Below are 23466 nucleotides of genomic sequence, written 5' to 3'. Positions count from 1 at the left end.
TACACCTTATTTCCAGTCTGAATTTGTGTAGCTTCAATTTCCAGCCATTGGATTATGTTAGACCTTTCTCTGCTAGAGAGATTTGGCCATTCCCTAGATCTGTGTCTGTGAACGGAGTGCTACTTTACACGTCTGTAGTCTGCATAGCTGGGTGGATAGGGTGTACAATCTCCAAGTGCACTAGCCCACTCTGTCTGTCTGCTGTTTATTTCATCCTTTTCCCTTTGTTTTGGCTGTGGAGTCTTCCATGCCGTTGCTGTGGAGGCATGTTTCAGTACAGCACACTCAACTTTGATATATGTTTCACTTGGCAGTGTTCTTTGCCAAATATTAATGGATTAGCTCCTGATCTTCACAGTGACCTAATCTGAAGCATGATTGATGCTTTCACTTGTTTCCTTGTGACCTGTAACACAGGAAAAGAGGCAAAGTTGCAAAAGAAACAGCAGTGGAGTAAAGAAATGGTTACGTTATTCAGAGGCAACTTCCATTAATTGCTCAGTGGAACAGGTCTGATTTGGGGAATATTAATGATTAGAAATAGCAGAGTTTCCATCATTCACCATCAGCTTTTTCCATGCATGTCATTTTAATATGGCTTGTGACAAACACATGCAATGAATGATTGATGTCTAAAAGGGCTTAGCCTACTTTTGGATCTTCCATAGGAATTAGGGCTGTCAAGAGATTAAAAAAATTAATTGCAATAAATCGCGCAATTAATCGTGCTGTTAAGCAACAATGGAATACCATTTATTTTAAATATTTTTGAATATATACTACATTTTCAAATATATTAATATCAACTACAACACAGAATACAAAGTGTACAGTGTATATTTATTTTTGATCACAAATATTTGCACTGTATAAAACAAAAAAAATATTTTTCAATTCACCTCATGCAGGTATTGTAGTGCAATCTCTTTATCATGAAAGTTGAACTTACAAATGTAGAATTATGTACAAAAAAACCTGCATTCAAAATTAAAACAATGTAAAACTTTAGAGCCTACAAGTCAACTCAATCCTACTTCTTGGTCAGCCAATCACTCAGACAAACAAGGTTGGTTACAATTTGCAGGAGATAATGCTGCCTGCTTCTTGTTTATAATGTCACCTGAAAGTGAGAACAGGCGTTCTCATGGCACTGTTGTAGCTGGCATTGCAAGATATTCACAAGCCAGATGCGCTAAGGATTCATATGTCCCTTCATGCTTCAACCACCATTCCAGAGGACATGCTTCCATGCTGATGATAATGATTCAAAGCAGTGCAGACCGATGCATGTTCATTTTCATTATCTGAGTCAGATGCTACTAGCAGAAGGTTGATTTTCATTTTTGATGGTTTGGGTTCCGTAGTTTCCACATCAGAGTGTTGCTCTTTTAAGACTTCTAAAAGTATGCTCCTCAACCCATCCCTCTCAGATTTTGGACTGCACTTCAGATTCTTAAACCTTGGGTCGAGTGCTGTAGCTATTTTTAGAAATCTCACATCAGTATCTTCTTTGCATTTTGTCAAATCTGCTGTGAAAGTGTTCTTAAAACGAACATGTGCTGGGTCATCATTCGAGACTGCTATAACATGAAATATATGCAGATTGCGGGTAAAACAGAGCAGGAGACATACAATTCTTCCAGCCCTATGATGGTCTGTCTTTTCCCCATCACTCAGCCCACCGTCCAGGTCACATATTTATGTCCATCCCTTTTGGAGTACATCAAGAGTCCAACACAAGGAGACCCCTAAGGTCAGGTGAGGGGCTCCAGGCCTCCTCTTGGTGCAGATCCTGGGATCTTAACCCTTCTGGCATCAGGGCCTTCTCTTGTCCAGATTCTCTTTTATCAGGGGTAGGCTTTCCACCTTCTGCACCACCCAGGGGCTGGTAGGGGACCCCAGGCCCACCCACTCCACCAGGTACCAATCTGGGTTCAAGCGATGGGCAGCTAAGTTCTGCTGCTTCCCTGGATCACTTGCTACCCCTTTCCCCTTCCCAAGAGGATAGCGACATTAAGCAACTGAAATCAAAGGTAACGTCTCAGACCTTTTGAGTGTAGTGAGCTCCTTCTGTAATGAGCTGTTTGGAGAAGTCCCCACAGCTAGATGGCCCAGGCAGCTGGCCCTCCTGCTTTGCTGCTTCCCAGGAGCTGAGAGTGGAGGTCAGTTCACTTCCACTGTCTGCTGCTCTAGTGAGTGGCCTGCTCTTCTTTGGAGCTCCTCCTCCATGCTTTGCAGGTGTGGCAGAGTGGGGCCACATGGACCCAGAGCAGCTCCTTAACCCTTTCCTTACTGGTGCGGGGTTTGTATAACCTGGCCCAGCAGGATTTGCTGCATTGTGTGGGTCTCCTTTGCACCTCATGCTGGGAAGCTGAGCAGCTTGGGACAGGATGGTTATCTGCATTGTACAGGGGAGGCTGATGGTTGGTCATAGCAATCACTGCGGGATGGGGGAGGAGGGGTCTGTGTAGCCCCTCATTAATATGTGCACTGAGGGAAGAATGAGCCTTTTTAATGTACACAATGCTGTGCCTGGAAATCCCAATGGTAGCTCAGTTACTGTCAATCTCACACCCATGGTACATTATTATTATTCAACACACATTTATGATACTGTCTATGGTGTGCTAGGCAGGTTCCAGACATTGAAGAAAATATGATGCCTGGCCCTGAGAGCTTGCAGGTTAAGGACAGATTTTAGAGGAAGAGGAACAACAAACAGGCAATGAATGTGTCAGCTCAATTCACCGTAAACAACTTAACAGGAGTGACTTAGCTGTCCCAGGGGTCGCAGCCTAGAACAGAGGTGGGCAAACTACGGCCCGCGGGACCGTCCTGCCAGGCCCCTGAGCTCCTGGTCAGGCAACTAGCCCCCGGCCCCTCCCTGCTGTCCCCCCTCCCCTGCAGCCACGCCGCCATGCGGGCAGCGCTCTGAGCGGCAGGGCTGCGCGCTCATTCAGGGCAGCACGACAATGTGTCTGGCTCTGGCCAGGAGGTGCGGTTCCAGACATGCTGCTCTGAGCGGCATGGTAAGGGGGCCAGGGGGTTGTATATGGGGCAGGCGGTCCTGGGGGGCAGACAGGGAACAGGGAGCAGTTGGATGGGGCAGAGGTTCGGGGGGGGCAGGGGACGGAGAACAGGGGGGATTGGATAGGGGATGGGGTCCCGGGGGGCCTGTCAGGGGGCGGGGGTGTTGATAGGGGTCGGGGCAGTCAGGCGACAGGGAGCAGGGGAGTTGGATGGGGGTGGGGTCCCAGGGGGCGATTAGGGGACAAGGAGTGTGTGTGTGGGAGGTTGGATGGGTGGGAGGTTCTGAGGGGGGCAGTCAGGGGGCGGAAAGTGGGAGGGCCCTCCATACAGTTTCGCACCCCGATGTGGCCCTCGGTCAAAAAAGTTTGCCCACCCCTGGCCTAGAAGATGTGCTCAGGGTAGTCACCGCATGCCTAAAGAACCAGATGAAAGGAATCAACTGCTGGAGAGGCCACAGGCACCAGCTTCCTACTTTCCCCTTTTATATTATACCTAAAAATCACACTCTAATTCTTACACCTCCTGCAGAATCTCTCATAAACTTTAAGATCAGAAGGGACCATCACAATCATCTAGTCCAGTGGTCCCCAACTGGACTAGATGATTGTGGGCGGGCGCCAGATGACAAGCCACGGAGGACCGTGGTGGCGGACGAGCATCCGCCAAAATGCCGCCGACGAGCGGCAACGTCAATAGGCGTCGCCACCGAAATGCTGCCGACAAGCAGCGTCATCCAGAGGCGTTGCCGCCGAAATGCCGCTGATGCTGCTGCTTGTCGGCAGCCTTTCGGCGGATGCTCGTCTGCCGGCCAGTACGCGAGCGCATGTAGACGCCCCGGCAGGCGCCATGGCGCCCATGGGCACCGCGTTGGGGACCCCGATCTAGGCTGACCTCCTGCACATTGCAGGCCACAGAACCTCACCCACCCACTCCTGTAATTGACCCCTAACCTTTGGCTGAGTTACTGAAATCCTCAAATCATGGTTTAAAGACTTCAAGTTACAGAGAATCCACCGTTCATACTAAGTTAAACCTGTGCCTCTTTCTGGGGCTTTCGACATACATACAGCATCCATGCCAATGCCACTGCTGGAAAACCATAAGGACAAGTAGTGGGGAAAAACCAGGGGAATATCTTAGCTCCATTATAATACATCGGAGAAGCAAAGCTTATTGGCAGAACAGATTGGAAACATTATAAGGAATTTTGCTAAACAAGTGGTAACTGTCCCTCTGTATTAGGATCATTGGCAAGATTTTAACCTATATAACCAGAGCTTTTGGTAGTTTAATTTGTGTTTTACTTTTTTGGGGAAGCCTATTGTATCTAACATATGGCTGCTTTACAACGCAGGGCCTCACTCACTCCATGAGCACATATGGACTTTTAAAATCCCAGCGTTAAAGAAAACCCCGCATCCAGAGTAATTAACAAGGTGGTTTTCCTCTTTGGGGACACATGTAATTAGAGAGTTGGTTAAAATAAAGGGAGTATCAAAGGTCTCTTGGTACATGCCTTGGGCAGAGCAAGGGAAATCCCAGGCTGTGATGCATGGGGCATCTATCGTAAAAAGAGGGGAAATGAAACACCATATAAATACGCAACGTACCTAAAAATAGCTGCACTGGAGAGGTGTGATAAAATATACAGCTAGAGATACACAGAGACACCCTCCCCATACGCTTATCACCATAAACTTATCATGTGAACAGATACGGATTCGTTTTAAAAAATGTTCTATCATGACACTTTAAAAATAAAACACAGTAGAAACAGCTTAAGATCCTAAATAGGTCGGAAGCAGGAAATCATGGTGAGGAGATGGCCGAATGCTAGATGGCAGTGAGGAATTGGAATACCAGTTGTGATAGATCTGCAGGCTTGTATGACCTTTTTCTTCCTGTTTACATTTTTGGTAATTCTAAATGGATGAGACAGAGAATCTTTGTCCCCTACAGAGCTGCAGCCATCCAGAGCAATAACTACTCAGAGATCAGTAACTGATGAACTTTGGTCATTTGTTCAAAGAACAGTATAAAAAACAAAGATGTCTAGCATCACTTCATATCTAGAGCCTCTTCAGATACAGAGCTGTTTCCAATAGGAGTGATATTTATCTAACGAGCAGCAACACTGACACCTACTGTTTGGTAGAAGCACTGGATAGTTTCCCGCACAGTTTTTAAACTGATTACTTTTGGTCCATAGGACCAGCCTTTCAGAAGAGCTCAGGGCAGAGATGGCCCAGCCCCAGGGATGACAATTCCATTTCATGGCAACTTTTGAGCTTTCAAAATTTGTTTCTGTTCCACATTGGAACGAAACCAAAACTCTTACGAGAGGGAATGATGTCAAAACAGCTGTGGTTGGCTCGAAAAGCTCAGGTTTCCAATGCCTCCCCTCCTCTCTTTGCCAAAATGCCCATGGCATGTCTCAGCTTCCATGACATGGCATATTTTGACAAAAATATATTTCTGTGAAAAGGTCCCAACCAGTTCTAGCTCAGGGCCAGATTATCAAGTGCTCTGTACCCAGAGTTGGAGTCAGATTTTCTTAAGCTCTTCACACCCAATGCTCTGCACACTTTTGAAAATCTGGCCCATAATGCATCAGCCATCTCAGTTCTACCAGCTACACCTATACACTCACCAGCGATACTGGCACTGCTTAGCACCCCTGCCTTCCACTCCGCCAGCACCGTCTATGGTACAGCAATTGAAATAGCCACTGAACTATCCTAGGCTCCTCTTGTTTTAATGAAAGTGCAACAGTTCCCTAGCCTAGAACTCTCTCAACCTACTGTAATGTACACTCAAGGTTTGGGACCATGTGACAGAGGTTCCATCCCAGTATGCCCCCCCTCATGGAGTGCAATGGTGGTGCCTCAGTTTCCCCACATGGTCTTCAACCCACTTCCACTGTAGATGAAGCTTAGCTCTCTGGCCAAATCACATATGAGAGTTCAACCTCGTCCAGGGTAACAGAGTCCATCAATCAAAATCCAACAGACATACCAAACAAAAGAATCTTCAGCCCAGCCGGCTAAGCCTTCAGCCCCCTTCCTTGCAGGCAGAGTGACCAGCTGTGGTGGCCTCTCCCAAGACAAGGATCCTGAGCCTCAATCAAACCTACGATCCAGCCAGGCCCACTCTCCTACCCAAGAGCCTGGTCTGGATTAAGAACTCTTGGGGCCCTGTACACAGAATATTCTGAGGCGACTCCCACCCCCGGTTAAATAAATAAATAAATATTTTCCCCCCACTATGCTTAAAAACGTGTTATTTAGAGAATGAACAGAATAAGGGAACAACACACACGTTCAGACATTAAAACTTTGTTTTAGCTAGCAATTAGCATTTCCAGCCTGCTCGATGCCACATGTCAGCTTGGACACCGGCTCCATTTAGCAATTCCATGCAAGTACCAACAGAGAAAAAACAAGATAAAGGCGCAGAAAGAGAGCTATTTGGTTTCATGTACAGACTACTGCTGAAGCCAAGTATAGTAGAAAATAGATACAACACTGGTCACGAAAGTGAAATTTATGATCACTTACAATTTACTACCCAACTTTTTCACCTTCCCAGTTCTTCTCCAAAACAGAAGACCAAAAACAGGCCTTGGTATCAAAACAGCCAACTCTGGAAACCAGATAAGCACTATTCTATTGTCTGATATTTGATAGAAATGTAATATTTCATGCAACACATAAAGCATAATTTAGCTTATCCTTCAAGCTTTTAACACAAATTAAGATTATGTTCATTTTTGTTTTTGATAAAGACATAACAGCAAACAATAGTTGTAGAGATAAAGTGACTCGTTTTAAACACAAATAACTGTGAAATACAGTAACAAACCTACATAATAGTTAGCATAATGTAGCGAATGGCACATCTGATAGGTGAATAAAACAAATGCTTTTGCTATGGGCATTTTTCTGAATTTAAAACCAATACAACACAATTAATACCTTTTTATGCAACTGTTTTCTTCCTAACTTTAAACAAACTAAAGTCAGGGATTAGGTTTCAAAATTCATTTCTTGGACCAACTCTGATTCTACTGCCAAGAAGGACAAAGCATTCAAGAGGCTTTGCTGCATTATGGATCGCAGTTCATTTTTTTATCCTCGAAAAGGACTGCTGTACTTCCCAGTTAGTCCTGGATATGGTAAGAAAAATTTGTAGGGCAAAGTCGACATTAGGAAATGTAGACCGAAGACAACTGTGCCGTAGCATCCGATCGAGTGCCTGTGTAGGCTTATCTATCTTGTTTTGTGCAAAGAACTGAAAGAGTTTGTCAGGAAAGTATTTGTGGGTAAACTGCAGCAAGTCCTGCACATCTGCAAACCTCACTGACATCCAGCGAACCCAGGTTTAAATAGGACACCAAAGCAGGGGCACCATATCAGATTCTGGTGGGAGGAGGCCAACTTTAACCCATGATTCCAGAGACTACTTGGACACCTGAAAACTCTTGGTTTTTTTGCAGATAATAACTTAGATACAGTGCTCCTGTCAAGAATAATTTCTAATTCCTATATAAAGAAAATTAAATAAATATTAGACCCACTCAGCTCTAATACTAACATTTTTTGACATCTTGTGTCAAGTCACTTAAGGGGCACTGGTTAGGTTTAAAATTTTAACGTATATTCTTAATTTGTTACTAACTCTGGAATACAACAGTTGAAACAATTGTAGGAAAATCTAGATGACTTTCTATCACTTTTTTGTAGTTCATCAAGCTTGGAATAGATCATTAAACTTTTGAAAACATCCTATTAGGGCAAGGTCCCATGAGTTTATACTTCACCTGCCTGGGGCTCTAGGGGAGCTACTCCACTACAAATAATAGACTAGAAAATGACTTTAAACAGGAATGAAACTGACACTTTCAAGTCACTTTCACAGTATTGCCAACACCAAACGTTCAAAAATCAAGAAGCAGGCTCACCAAAAACCATGAGATTGGCTTTAAAATAATGAGATTATGTAAAAATTATAGATTTGGTGGGTTTTTTATTTACATTCTGCTTTTTGAGCCTTTAGGGTGCACTGGCGTCACATTTTGAAGCTTTCTCCACAGCCACAAGCGCTAGAAACTTCATTTCTCTTTAAGAAGGAAGGCTGAAATCATCGCATATCACTTGACTCCAGGAGCTGGGGCTTTAAGGAAAACAATAATTATCATGGGGCTGATCGGCCTGTCTGTGACTATGACCCTGCCAGGGGCTCGGGCAGGCTGCAGACCAGTCTCCAGCAGGACTTCTAGCCCCAACACAGGAGCAACCTATCTGTTCTCCTTCCCTGACAGGGCTCAGCTGCTGGGCAGCTCTTTTATGTCCACCTCTCAGGTCAGGTGTAGCAGGGTGGGGCTAACTGAGGCAATGCCTGCTCTTTAACCCCTTCCTGTGGGGTTTATACACCCCATCACAGATCATTACTGTAAAAGAGCAAGATGGGATTGTTGATTTTTAATGAGGGTCCCTCTTTTAGGTTTTTTTCTTGGCCTCCCCACTAATGTAATTCACTCCAGAAGGACTGAGAATTCCCAGGTACTGCATCCCGCGCCACTACAAGAGATAGGCCCCGAGCCAGCGAAGAACTGGAGCACAAGCTGAACTTGAAGCATGTGTTTAAAACCATCCTGATTCAGCACTGCGCGGTCTTGGCGACTAGGGGCTGCATCATTAGTGATACCAGCTGTGCTGTGGTACCAGAGGAGAGAGGTTTTGGAAGTTTCATGTGTGTGGCAGGTGACTCTTGGGTGTGATCCACATTTGAGCTTCCCTTGCCTGGTGCATGCCAAGAGAATCTCCACCCTTATAATAGTAGTCACCAAGTTCTGCCAGGTATAGAGTGCTGGTTCGTTCAGCCAGTCCTTTGATTCAAGTCTTTTCTCTTCCCTCCCAAGATGCTCAACAACCCATGCACTCAGGGGGGAGGGATAGCTCAGTGGTTTGAGCATTGGCCTGCTAAACCCATGTTTGTGAGTTCAATCCTTGAGGGAGCCACTTAGGGATCTGGGGCAAAATCAGTACGTGGTCCTGCTAGTGAAGGCAGGGGGCTGGACTCAATGACCTTTCAAGGTCCCTTCCAGTTCTAGGAGATGGGATATCTCCATTAATTTAAATTGCAGAATGCAAAACAGAGGAGCCTCTGAAGGCTTTATCACCACTCCAGAAGTCAGTAAAGATAACCTAAAATGGTATGAGATGTGCTCTTTCTCAGTAAGATTACCAACAGCCCCTCACAGGCAGCCTTAATTCTGGCGTTTCTTAGCTTTTGAATACTTGGCTTTGCAACCTGAAGGTTCTTTTGGCATAGGATTTTTAAGGTGATAATAATAAAGCAGTATGTTTATTGAACCAGTGTTGATTTTTTTTTATCCATAGGATGTAAAATAGCAAATGTCCAGCAGGGGGCATGGAAGGAAATGATTTCTCTAAGGATGCCAATGTCAAATCAAGTGCACGGACAACAGAATGTTGACATGTGCAACACCAAAGACCATTTTAAAAGGCAAGTGAAGAACTAAGAGTGGGTTTGGTATTCTCAGCATTCAAAGATCATGTTGAATAAACCTGTTTTAATGAAAAGCTGCTTTCTAAATCCGTCTCTCTACTCTGTCTTTACTGGGACTATGTGAACTCTGGGTGAGGAGCAGATACTTTTTTGGCTGTTTTAAAGGAAATAGGACTTCACAAATATGCAGTTATGTTTTTGATGCCCCAGTTAATATGGTGACTGGGGCTCATAGAATCATAGAATATCAGGGTTGGAAGCACCTCAAGAGGTCATCTAGTCCAACCCCCTGCTCAAAGCAGGACCAATTCCCAACTAAATCATCCCAGCCTGGGCTTTGTCAAGCCGGGCCTTAAAAATCTCCAAGGAAGGCTCTATGGATAACCCTGAATGGCTGCAAAGATTTGGTGCCCCTGAGACTAATTGTTATTTTCATTTTATGAAGTGGCTTTCGTGGGTGAATACCTTGTGCTCCAATACGTCGGTTAGTCTATAAGGTGCCACAGGACTCTGTCGCTTTTTACAGAAAAACAATGTAATTGTTAAAATTTGAAAGCCACCCTCTTCCCCCTCGACTTGTCCCTTGCTGGTCAGGGACCGAAGGATGTTGGAGGGGCAGGATGGGGAATGAACCTAGTCAATGGACAAATAGAAGACTCCAGTCTCCAGCGCTGCAATATGACACCTTTCGCTGAAATCCAAGAACCACATTGCAAGTGGCCTCCCATGAGCTAGTCACAGCCTCTGCATTCCCATTGCTTCTTCCAGCCATCCTGAGGAGCACTCGTTATCCCAAAGGACAGGAAGCACGGCCAGGGGTCTGCTCACCTACTCCATGTTAGCCCACAAAGCCTCCATGTACTCCAGGAAGAGAACATGGCCTCCAGGAGGTACAGCCCCGCCCCAGGCATCACCGGGTCCGCCGCAGGGCTGCAGACCACTTACTCAGGAATGTGCCTTCAGTGGACAGCTAGACTCAAGGCTGCCACCCCTCACGATTTCATCACAAATCTCACAATATTTGGTGGTTTTCTTAAAGGCCCAGCGCCTGGCCTCCCTCAGGAGGGGGAGAGGCTCGGCTTTCATTTTTAAACAGGTACATTTCTAGCCAGCCTGGTTTCAGAGAAAAGCATGAAAGTGTGAGCTGTATGCACTCAGAAACCAGGAAACACATAGAAAGAACAGACAATTTTTTTTAAATCTCATGATTTTAAGCTGCTCTCCTGATTTGTGAAACCTGACTTGGGATTTTTTGAATCCTGGGGATTGGTAAGTATGCCTAAATGCCTAAAGCATTAGGGCTGGGTTTTGCAAAGAGCTAAGGCAGTTTGGCACCCGAACACCTTTGAAAAGCCCAGCTGAAAAACTCACACACACACACGTGTGCACACATCATCATTAAAACATGTTGAACAGCTTGAGGTGCAGATGTGCTAACTTGGGAGCACTCCAGGCATCAGCATGTGCGCAGGCATCGGCGTGTGCAAAAAACACCCCTTTGTGTGAGCAATGGTTAGGTGTATATGATATAGGCACTGCAAACATAATTACCCATCAGTGCACACTGACGGAACGCCGCGGGCCCCTTTGCAGAAATGTACCCATTGTATGTACCCTCTGGGGACACTTTTCAGGGTTAATTGAGGTCAATCGCTACCACCTGCTCACAACAAGAGGGAGTCTTGTCTGTGTCCACCAAGTGAAACTCTTTCCACCTTGTGTTGTAGGCCTGGCTTGACGTGAGTACCTGGAAATGGATGAGGCCTCATTTCTTGGGAGACAGGATTAGGGAGGTAAACAGATCAGCAGGCTGGAAACAGAATGTCTGGACTAGCTAAGATAAGGGGGAACACCCAGGGAACCATTTACAATGGACTGGATAAGATAAGCCCGCAATATAAGGTGAGGTAAAGAGGAAGTTGTGTGTACTGCACAGTGATTGGTTCCTACAAAGTGACCAAGCCAATCACAAAATGTGTGATGCAAAGTATAGTAAACGCAATGTAATGGGTAAATGTATATAAAGGAAAAGGGTTGCCATGTAACTTTGGATGAGTGGTACATCCTATGGCGACCCCCTACGCATGAGTCTGAACAACTCAACGTAGCTGTAATAGAGTTCTTGGTGGGTTAGGTAGCCTAGTGGTTAGTGCACATAGTGCCCCTTCTTGATGGGTAGGTCTTGCAGTCCTGGTCTTCCTTTCATGAACATTCTGGTGAGGTAGGCAGGTGGTTTGGGTCCCTCCTGTAGTGGGGGCCGTGCCGGGGGATCCCGGGCTCACCCACTCCAACATATTCTGATCCAGGGCCCTAAGGGGGTCAACAGAGTCTGGTCCCCAAAGGTGCCCTGTGAGTTACCCTTCCTGGGTCACTTCTTACTGCTGCTTTCCTCTCCCAGCATCCAGGCCAAGAGAAAAGAAAAGGCAACCAAACCATCGGCCCCAACTAGGTCCAGTATTTAGTCTTATTCCTTCAAGGACACTCCTCCGGCACCCTTGTCAGGAGCCTTCAGGATAGCTCTTCCCCTCCTCCCCAGCCTCCCCCTTCTGAGGTGGGCTGCTCCCTTTTCAACCTCATCTCCAGCTGAAGCATGTTCTGCAGTGTTGCAGGGGCAGAGCTAGCCGGTCCCAGTATTGGTCTTTAATGCCTTCCGGCCCAGTGTGGGGTTTGTATAGCCCAATGGTTTTCAAACTTTTTTTCTGGTGACCCAATTGAAGAAAATTGTTGATGCTCATGACCCAACGGAGCTGGGGATGAGGGGTTTGGGAGGGACTCAGGGTTGGGGCAGAGGGTTGGGGTATAGGCTGCTGGGTGGGGCTGGGAATGAGGGGTTCAGGGTGTGGGAGGGGGCTCTGGACTGGGGCAGAGAGTTGGGGTGTGGGAGGGGGTGAGGGCTCTGGGCTAGGGGTGCAGGCTCTGGGCTGGAGCCGGGGATAAGGGGTTTGGGGTGCAGGAGGGGGCTCTGGGTTTGGGGGGATCAGGGCTGGGGCAGGGGATTGGGGCTGGGGGTGTGTGCTTACCTCAGGCGGCTCCTGGTCAGCGGCGCAGCGGGGTGCTAAGGCAGGCTTCCTGCCTGTCCCAGCGCCGTGGACCGCGCTGTGACCCGGAAGTGGCCAGCTTTGCTGTATGCCACATAAATGAACCTGAGTCACAAGACTGGAGTCAAACTGAGTCTTATGGAACCCAGTGGATGAGATCTCGGGGGAACGCCAACAGTTGACTGCTGGCAACACCAGTGCTCCACTCCAGGCCTCGTGAGTGCCGTTCTTTCCCTCTGCAGCCTAGCAATTAGCACCCCCCACCTTCTTACATTTGAGTGCCCAGTCCCTGAGCTCCTGGACACCCAATCTGCTGCCTCCATGGAAACAGAGCACTGGTTTGTTTCACCTCAGTGCAACACTCTCCTGAGCACAAGGCACTTAGCTATGTCTATAGTAAAACCAAATTGAAATTTATTTAACAGAGCTTGAGAGAAAGATTCAAATAAAAGTAAGGATTTGGAAACAACGTTACAGGTAAAAGAAAAACGTAACTCACAATCTTTAGCTTATATGTATTAGCAAGTAGCTTTCCTGTCCAATAAAATATTTCTCACCCAGTGGTCAGATCTTTCAGTGTTTGTCCAGTCCAGCTGGGATCCACCTTTCCTGAGACCCTCAAATTGGCAGAGTATCTCCTCCATAATGGGAAACTTTTGTGCCCTCTTCTGTTATACATGTAATCCGTCTGCCAGTTGGAGTCAGCAGCAACCAGGGCCAGGTTCGATACCTAGGGGTTCCTCTTCAACAATACAACACAGAACTGGCTTGAGCCCCCACCCAGTAACCTGGGACAATTACACACCATCCCTGGGCACCTCTGAAAGGCAATACTTCCCCCCTTGCAAGCACAGAGTCTGAGGGTAGAAAGAAACTTTTAATAAAAGGAGGGAAGTCACCCGACATTAATTTGGGAAAATGCTGCAAGCAGGATTCATAAACATAAAACCACGAGCAAAAGACCCACCCCAGAGTATGCTGGGCAGTGTCCTTTTGCCTCAGGTTCTTAAGTCCAGCAACCAAAAGTTCCTTTAACGTGCCCCTTCCTTCTCCCTCCACCCTCCACCTCACTCACAGTTGTTGTCCTTGGTCAGCGAAGACTCAGAGTTCAGAGGTGCATCTGCATGACCTCACCTCCCACTGGCAGAGTGGGGGAGGCACCTTGCTTGCTCTGCTGTCCAGGTGCTCGCCGTGGCATCAGTTGCCCTGCCAGCCACTCACCACTCCCCCCACTCTGCACCCTATGGGATGTCTTCAGATCCCACCACTTAACACAGCTCTCAGTGGGGAGGCCTCACTGCTAGTGCAGACTGGGCAGCTTTACGTATCAGACACTGTCCCTAATGCTTACACCTGGTTATCCTTGATTTCAGCTCTATAGTCATGTAACAAATTCACCCACAAAAGCATATGCTCTAATACTTCTGTTAGTCTATAAGGTACCACAGAACCGTTTGTTGCTTTTTAATCAGCATTTGTTATTACACCATGGAGAGAAGTAAGATCAAATAGTACCTCAACCAGACATACAAGTACCTGTACAAATGCTTCTCAACTTCACTGGACTGTGGCACTCTTGTCCCCTACCTAGCAAGCGCTCTTTAGTTGAGGGTGATTCCCTCAATCAGGGCATGCCAAGCAGAGTTCTGCCACCCTTGAGTCACACAACAAGTATAATAACCCCTTGTACTCCTGTCCCGATAACAAAGTGATTTGTGATCCAACACCAGCCAAAAGTGATCATTTGGGCAAAGCAATCCCATCATGCTGAGCACCCAGGCAGTCTGGGTGTGTCCATGCAAACAAGGTCGGCTCCTGCAGTCCTCTTCCCCAGCTCCTCACTAGATGTCAGGGGAGAGCTCATTCGGACCCTGCTTACATAGTTACAGACTATTGTCTCTCAGCCCAGAAGGACTTCTTTTGGGGTTCTATGGTCTTTGCAAATGCTCAAGTCTGCATCTGCCCCAGACTATAAACACAGGGCTCCACTGGGGCAACAGATGATTGTTCTCAGTGTTGGCTGATTTAGCTTTGAGACTCGCCCGCTTCAGGTGACCTATTTCACTTCCAACAGTCTTGGAACACCATCGCCTACATGTTCCATGGCTCCAAAATTGTCTCGCCTACCACAGGTGCCGACTTTCTGATTTCCACGGGGGTGCTCAACCCCCCGTTCTGCCCCATGACCCACACAGGCCACCCCTTCCCCCAAGGCTCCACCTCACCATGCCTCCTCCCACCCCTGCTCCGCCCCTTCCCCTGAGTATGCCCCACCCCCACTCCGCCTCTTCCTGCCCCCGCTCCTCCCTCTCCCCCCAGCCCTTCCTGCTGGCTGCTGAACAGCTGATCAATAGCGGACTGGTAGGGAGGGAGAGGAGTGATCGGCAAGGCCTGCTTTTTTTCCCGTGGGTGCGCCAGCCCTGGAGCACCCACCGACTTGGCGTTTGTGTTGCCTACAACCATCTTGCAATAACCGTCACAATCAGCTGTCCTTAGCTTTCGGCAGAGACCACACACAGCCCCCTTCAGCGAAATGTTGAGAAAATGGTCGGACACACATGCTTGGGCATGTCTGTGTCACACCGTTCTTTCTCAGTTAGTCTATTCTAAGGCTTCTCTCGGCAGCATGTAGACGACATACATGGATAGCCCCCCAGCACAGGTGAAGTGCAGTGTGAAGACAAGTCAAGACACGCCTGAGGGACCTGCCTATGCAGCTCTCTACTAAGCTGTGCCTCCCCATCTACACTGTTTTTAGCAGATTGGAGGCCCACTGCTTCCCTGCTGCAGGAGCCCATCCCCCATCGCAGGGAAAGGCTCTGTCAGGGGGGAAAGGCTGAGGCTTTCCCTGCTGCCTCCCCCATGCCAGAGCCTTTCACTAACATGTGGTTACACACCGCAGTATGGACGTAGCCTGGTTTCCACTGCAGCGTGTGGCGACGTGTACCCTACACACCGTCGCCAGTGGTGTCAGTGTAGACGTAACCGATGTGCGTTCCGAGTCGGTAGGTCTGCTGACACCGTGCAATCCAATCCAGTTGAAACAAAGGTTGAAAGGCCCAATGCAAGGCCCTCCTGGACATAGTGGAGGAACGGAGCACAGCCCAGCACGGTGGAAATGACTCTGAAGCGTCTGAGAAACGTTTCCAAATGGTGCTGGCATGGCTGCTGCGGAACAAGTAGGCAAAGTGGGGGGGTTCCCTTCTCCCCACCCTCCAGCTTTCCTTTGTGATCATTACAGAGATTCTAGTGGTGAGCCCATACTTTGCTCCCTCTCCATTACGACTGCTTTTTATCAGCAGGCGTCCCCCCGCCCATGGAAATGAAGCGATGTTATTTGATGTAACACTGTGCCAAGCCAACTTGTAGCAGCTTTTAAAGAATCTCAGGCTGGTGTGAATAAACATGCCGGGAAAGGATAATGCATCGGTACTCTACACTCTCTACTGCCAGAGCCGGGGGAGGATGAATGTCACATGCCCTCAGGCTGCTCGTATTCTGAAGCGACTCAATTTGCTTCTTCTGCAGAGTCACCTATAGACACATTAGATCTGCTTTCTCAGCATCAGCGCTGGTGGGGACGAATTCCGTTAATTACCCAGAGAAAGGGAATCCATCCCTTAGTGGAAACGGCAAGGGAAGGATATGGTTTCCTGGGGCTTTAACCCCCAGGAGTGAAATCCTGACCCCACTGAAGTCAAAGGCAAAACTCACAATTGCCTTCAAGGCAACCAGGATTTCACCCTATTCCTTTCTTCACCCTCTTTGAGAAAAAAAATCCACAGGGACCCATATTTATGATTTGTATGACAGTGGCGTCTCAAAGCTCCAACCAAGATTGGGGCCCCACAGTGCTAGGGACCCCACTGGCAGCTTGTCTTCACAGATGGAAGGATAAGGGGGGGTTCATCTGCACCCCAGATACAGTTCATTGTCTTACTCCTAGACAGGAAAGCCCCTGCTGCTTTCTTTTCCTCTAGCCCCCACGATCAATTGATCAGCATTTTACTCAGACTGTACATGGGCATGCACTGGGAACCATACAATCCTTAATTTGCACAGGACCAGCCAGAGAGAGGCAAACGTTTCTTCCCCTTTCCCTGCCAGGAGTATGTGGCTTACCTTTTGGTGACCTGTCTGAACTCACAGATCTTAGAGAACATAATTTGTAGTATGTATACATAGCTCTTCGCATATTTTCCATCCATGCATCTCAAAATGGTTGTGATGACCAGGGTGAAACAGGCTTTCATTGGAGACCTTACATGACCCCTTGGGCAGCTCGTATGTAGATACCAGACCCAGGGGATCCATGTAACTCCTATGTACCCCCATGCCCTCTACCCAGTTGGCATAAGAGGTCCTTGGGTCACAGGGCTGTATACACACAAAGGGTAAGAGATACCCTTTGTCCCACAGAGCTCACCATCTAAGCTGAAAAGGCAGATGAAGGAAGTGCTATTATCCCCATTTTACAGAGACGGAAGTGAGGCACACAGAGACTAAGAGATTTGTTAAAGATCAGGGAATTGAATGCAGATCCTCTGCGTCCCAGGCCAGTGCCTTCACCACAGCACCCTCATTAATACAAGTCAGGGCCTGTCTGCTTCAATGATTGTTTACATTTTTCACTGCTATTAGCTGTTGCCGTGATGGTCAAATGCCCCAACACGTCTCCTCTCAGATGTTAGTTTGACCATTTTCAGACTGTCTCACGCAGGGCCGGCTCTGGCTTTTTGGCCGCCCCAAGCAAAAAAAAACAAACGGGGTGGCCAGAACGGAAAAGCAAAAATAAAAATAAATTTAAAAAAAACCCTGCGGCACGGCCGGAGCGCAGGTGCAGGGGGACCAGCTGGGGGGAGGAGGGGGAGGGAGCAGGCGGGAGAGAGAGAGAAGGGGGGCGACCAGGGCTACAGCAGGGGAGCTGCCACGTGGCCCCTCCCGCTGTGCCGCCTCCTGCCGCCTGCCGCGAGGGCTCCGCTCCGGTCGGCGGGGAGGGAAGGAAGAGGACTGCCCTGCAGGGCGCTCTGGTTCACAGGGCAGCCGGAGCGGAACAAGAACAACAACAACAAAAAAAAGCGGCCATGCGGCCCTAGGATTGGGCAGAATGCTGCCTCGAACAGTCTTGCTCAGCTGGTGCCTGGAGCCAGCCCTGGTCTCACGTGCAGATTTTGGAGCACTCGATTCGTGTCGTTCTCCTCTATGGAGGGGAGGGATAGCTCAGTGGTTTGAGCATTGGCCTGCTAAACTCAGGATTGTGAGCTCAATCCTTGAGGGGGCCATTTAGGGATCTGGGGCAAAAATCTCTCTGGGGATTAGTCCTGCTTCAAGCAGGGAGTTGGCCTAGATGACCTCCTGAGCTCCCTTCCAACCCTGATAATCTATGTGGGACCAGATACTGAGTGTTCAACATCTAGGATTTGGCATGGAGGCATTTTTGAAGCTACTTGTCAACACTTCCTTACTGGCATATGTTGGATTGGAATCAGGTCCTTGGTGGGTATGTCTGTGTATGTAAAAGCATGGCATTTGGGTGCAGATCAGACACCTGTACCTGCTCGTCATTCAAAGAGCTTTAAGCAGACCAGTAAGGGAAAAGAAAAATAGGTTTTCATCCCTGTGTTGTTTCTTTATGGTGGCTAAAGAAGGCTGCAAGGTTGGCTGGCTAGATGGGTGCTTTGTTTTTTTAAGATTTTAGTTTTGGCTTGAGTTTTTACATGAGAAATCAGGTCTGTCTGGGCTGGAGGGCGTAGGTCTTCAGCTGGTGTAATACATTGCTATTGGAGGCAATGGAGTTAGGGCAATATACACCAGCTGAGGATCCTCCCCAGTGAAGGCTAGCGAGCAAGTGAAGCGATGACATCACAAGAGCCGAAAGAGCAAAATCTGAGCAAAGGAGAGGAGAATGGTTTTCTTAGTCAGTTTAAAAGAATCTTGGCTAAATTGTGGCTTTGCTAGGCTAGGTCCCATGCATGGAGCAGATTGGGAAAAAAATCAAGACTCGGGGAATCACAATCTGTCTCTTGCCCCCACCCTACAGCTTTCCAGGTGGACTGTTCCTGGGCCAGCCCTATAGATGGGGCAATGTACATTGGCCAGTGCACTGGCCCAGTTGTGCTGGCCCAAATGCTAGTGGGGACTATGGGGAGCCCTAGCCGCTCCACACTCCTCATCCCCCTGCATGGAAAGCTTTAGGGCTCTTACTCTCCAGAGCTGGCCTTTAGGCTTTGGTTTACACTTATTAAACTCCAAGACCTAATTAGCATTTTGGATAAAGAGCATCTTCGTTCCAGATTTATCACCCATGCACCTTCAGTTAAGGCGCTAGAGTTTATGGCAAACATTGCGGAGCCCTCCCACAGAGGTCCTGGAAAAACCACGGACGACTCAATTTGGCATTCCAGATACTAGGCTGCCAATGTGCAGAGACCACTGCTGCTCAGTATTGTCTCATTGTTTCTTGGTACGCCTCTGTCAGTCTGTCTGTATCCATCTGCTGTCTCTTGTCTTGTACTTAGCTTGTAAGCCCATCCGGGGCAGGGACAGCCTAGCAAAATGGGGTCCTGGTCTGTGACTAGGGCCAATAGGCTCTACATTAATACAAATAAAAAAATATTAATAATAATAATAATAATAATAATATTGCCAAGGTAAAAACACAGGGGGGAAATCTGAAAAACAAAACCTCAGGCATTCTTTATACACACTAAAGATGAAAAAGGTCAACAAGTCCTATGTTTTCCTAACAGGTCACCTTTAAAAAACCATAGCATTTTGCAAGCCCTTCAAAGAAAGCCACCTCCATTCCCAGTTTTCCTGTGCGGTCCAGAGTCAGCTATAGGTTTCTGTATTAAAGGACAGTCAGCACTCAGACGATAGCCATCTGCCACTTCTTGTTTATCCCACTGAACTGGAAGCAAGCCCAGAGTCTTTGCATTTCTCAAACTCACTGAAAACGCGGGGCCTTGGAGAGCAGAACTGGACGGCTGATTTACTTTTATGATTTTAAGACAAAAATAGAACATCCGCCTAGCAGCCAAAGAGCTTGTGCACACTCAGCGATTGATGTTGTAAATCTAAGACTGAGCAACTTCACTTGAAACATCTCTAAGGATGTACATGATCCATGGGTTGGGTTAGCCTAGCCAAATTCTCTTCTGTCCTGCTGTCCAAGGACAATGCCTGCCTTCAGGGGCTTTCCCCTCCCAATCAGCAAGTTCTCAAGTACAGCAGAACTCCCAGTGACTTTGGTGGGAACAGATTCTGACCCTCAGAGCACAATTCCACATCCTTCACTGACCTTGGTGAGCACTGAACGCATGTGAATAGCCCCTCTGAAGTCAATAGAAGCTACCTGCATAAGTGCGTGCTAACCAATGGGAGTACAGGTTACACAGTCAGGCCCTCATCATTTCTCCAAGGAAATCTAAGCTTATCTTCCATATGAGGGCTAAAGGATGGGGCAGGTGAGCAGAGGGTGAGTATATCAATGACCTCACAGAGACCTAGGGGGGCAGCTAAGCAGCCCCACCAAATACAGGGGGTGACTGTATCGGTGACCTCACAGAGGCCAAGGGGCAGCTAAGCAGCCCCACCTAATACAAAGGTGAAGGAGGCAGTAGCCCAGCTGTCAGACACAAAGGGTGGAGCTTGGGCAATCGGGCCGCTCTGGATACAGGGAGAGGAACGGTGAGTGTGTGCCCAAGCAGAAGGCTGCAAGGGTCAGTGAACTACCAATTCCACCCTTGCTTTAAAACAGAGAGGCCATTCCACTGGGTGCCGGGGGAGGGGGAAATGAAGCAATGATCCCACTGCCAGATACACAGAGAGGGTCAGTTAATATGACGTGCAGCAGGTGAGAAAGTATTAAAGAGGCAGCCAAGCTCTACATAGCTCTCAGCTGTCGGGCTTTACAGATGCTCCACAGAATGCAGCTGGGAGAAGCAAATCACCACCCGTTTGGCTTTGGAAACGTTGTTTGCCAGATCACTACTTATGAATCAATTCATGTCCCATGTGAATATTGCGTTGCCAGCCAATAATAGCACCAGCAGGATTAGCAACTAATTTTGTCCCTCATCTAATAATACACCATCTTCAGGAAACATTCCTCTGATAGTGTAAAAAAAAAAAAAAGTATCCTGGGATTGAACTGCATTAAGAAATAATAGGCCTAAAGCAAACCGTCGGTGCGACCAGATATCACTGGCTATTTAGAGAACACCTACCCACAGCTCCACCACAACTGCTCAGAACCCCACACAGAACCTCCACTCCCTAGCACCCCAATACACACAGATCTCCCCCACTCCCATTGCCCAGTGCCCTTCCCCACAGCCCCACCACAACTACACAGCATCCCTCTAACAGACCCTACTGCCTAGCACCCCAAAACACACAAACCTCCCCCACTGCCCAGCGCCTCCCACCCCCCCACAGCCCAGCATCCCCCCCCCCAAGCCCACTCCCCCATGCCCTGCCCCCTGAGCCAGCGCAGAGCAGGGATCCCCCCTCCCAGCACAGTGCGAGGGGGCAGGACAGCTGAAGCTCAGGACATGGAGTGGCTCCATCTCTTGGGGCCCCACCCAACCCTACCTGCCGGGCGCTGGTGGTGTCCGTGGCGGAGGAGGCGTTTCCTTGCATGGGTGTGAGGGGAGGCAGCTGCCAACTTCCCCAGCTCGCTGTTCTTCCGCAGAGTGGCAGGGAGAGACCTGTCCCCGAGGAGCCGGAAGCGGATGGTGACAGGTCGACAGCGGCTGAGGGCTCCTCTCTGCCCCCAGCTCTGTTGGCGGCTGCCTGCCGGTGACAGGGGCAGAAAGGAGTCCTCAGCCGCTTGCGAGGAGCAAGCGGTGGGCAGGCGGGAGCGGCCAGGGGGCGGGGAGGAGCTGGTGAGCGAGGCCGGGGATGGAGAGAAGCCCTAGACCAGCAGTTCAGCCGGCTGAGACGGGCAAGCGGTGGGGGCGGAGTCGGGGGTTAGAGAGGAGCCAGCTCCTCCGAGTGCAGCGCAAGTGGAGCGGGCCAGGCCGGGGCCCGTTTTGAGCGTGGGCCCGGCGCCATGGTGCCATTGTAAATCCGGGACTGGAACGCAGAGCAATGAGAACACCTAGATACACTGATACGCAGATCTAGTGTATGTCTACGCTGCCTTGTAAATCTAGGACTGTGGGAGTCGCACTTGTTTCCAAGCCCACGTTCAAGCATTCACAGTGCATTGTAAACCTGGGCTTACAATTGCTGGACCCGGGTCTCAGAGACATGCTAACACATTCATACTGCACTACACAGACCTCCTAACTTGGGTCTGTGGCTTGAGTTACTTCCACACTGGGAAGCCCCAGCACAGACCCCTAAATTCTGCTGCTGCTCCCCCCAAAACCTTTCACAGAAGCACCACACCACATCACCAACTCACACAATTTTATCAGGCGTCCCATGCCATTTGGTGCTTTTCTTAAAGCCCCAGCTCCCGGAGTCATGTGATTACATGAGAATCTCAGCTTTCATTTGAAATAAAAATGTAAGTTTCTAGCCCTCCACGCTTGGGAAGAAAAGCCAGAAAACGTGACCCCTTAAAGGTTCAAAAAGAAAACAAATAAAAGAGAGGGGACTCAGGCTCAACCCCTCCCCTCCTCCCGCCTCCAGGTGGGTCCATGGGCCCAGGTCTGAAGGGCTTTCTGACCCAGTCAGAAAGATTTGTGTGTGGATGGTTGGGCTTAAACTTGAGTCTGAGCCTGAGTTTCCGGTGCAGTGTGGCCATGCCTTCATGTGGCCCTCAGTCGAGTGCGAACAGCAGGGCAGGGAGCACTCTGCTACGAGTTGGTGCGAATGTCTATGTACGGGGCTGAAACATCTTGTAGTTCTATGGGATAAAACATAAATGAAGGTGCTGCACAATAGCGAGATTAGAAGGGTTCAGAGGGACATCATTTCAAGGTCTTGTATGTGAATGTAGAGGTTAGCCGGGGCTCGTCCCTCTCTGGGGTAGCAGGGAACCCCCACCTCACTACACACTGGTTGTGTCTCGGGGGGAATTAGTCTGGCTGCCGGAGTCTCCCTCAGCGGCCCTGGCGGGAGCAGAAATAAGCACAGTAAGCCCAGGCCCTAGGTCAGGGCAGGGCAACAATGAGTCAAGCGCTCAGGCAAGGGCTGAGCAGTAGTAGTTTAAACAGTAGGCCCAAGCCTCCAAAGGGCCTGGGAGAGGGGGAGACTGCCATCCGCGAGGTGGGTGGCAGGGGGGACGCAGGCCCTCCCACTCCACTGCGTCCCAGCCCGGGGCCCTAGCAGTGGCTGAAGACCCACTACTGAGTCAGTGGGGATCCCGGCCGCAACACACTGACATGGACTCTGGCAGTGCTGCAGCCACACTAGGATCGGCTGCCCCCGGGCTACTTCGAGACTCCCCCTCTTGTGGTGCCTGGGTCTCGGTGGTGTCCTCTGGGGGGGGTCCAGCATCATGGGTTCCTCAGGGTAGCGGGCGTGGGGCAGGCCTGGCAACTAGGGTGACCAGACAGCAAGTGTGAAAAATCAGGACAGTGGGTGGGGGGTAATAGGAGCCTATAAGAAAAAGACCCCAAAATTGGGACTGTCCCTATAAAATCGGGACATCTGGTCACCCTACTGGCAACTCCTCTGGGTAGCGGGCGTGGGGCAGGCCAGGCAACTCCTCTGGGTAGCGGGCGCGGGGCAGGTTGGGCCAGTCCTTGGGTGCACCGTGGGGACTTCCCAATCGCAGGCTAGGCCGGAGACATCTGGCCTCCCTGGCGGCTGTCTTCCCAGTGAGTTCTGGGGTCGAGCCTTTATACTTCTGGGGCACCGCCTGACCCTCTGAGGGCGGGCTCAGAGCTTGCTAGCTCCACCCACTCCGGTG

This window comes from Trachemys scripta, chromosome 4, assembly GCF_013100865.1.
Source record: "Trachemys scripta elegans isolate TJP31775 chromosome 4, CAS_Tse_1.0, whole genome shotgun sequence".
NCBI classification, from domain to species: domain Eukaryota; kingdom Metazoa; phylum Chordata; order Testudines; family Emydidae; genus Trachemys; species Trachemys scripta.
Note: the sequence above shows the minus strand (reverse complement) of the source record.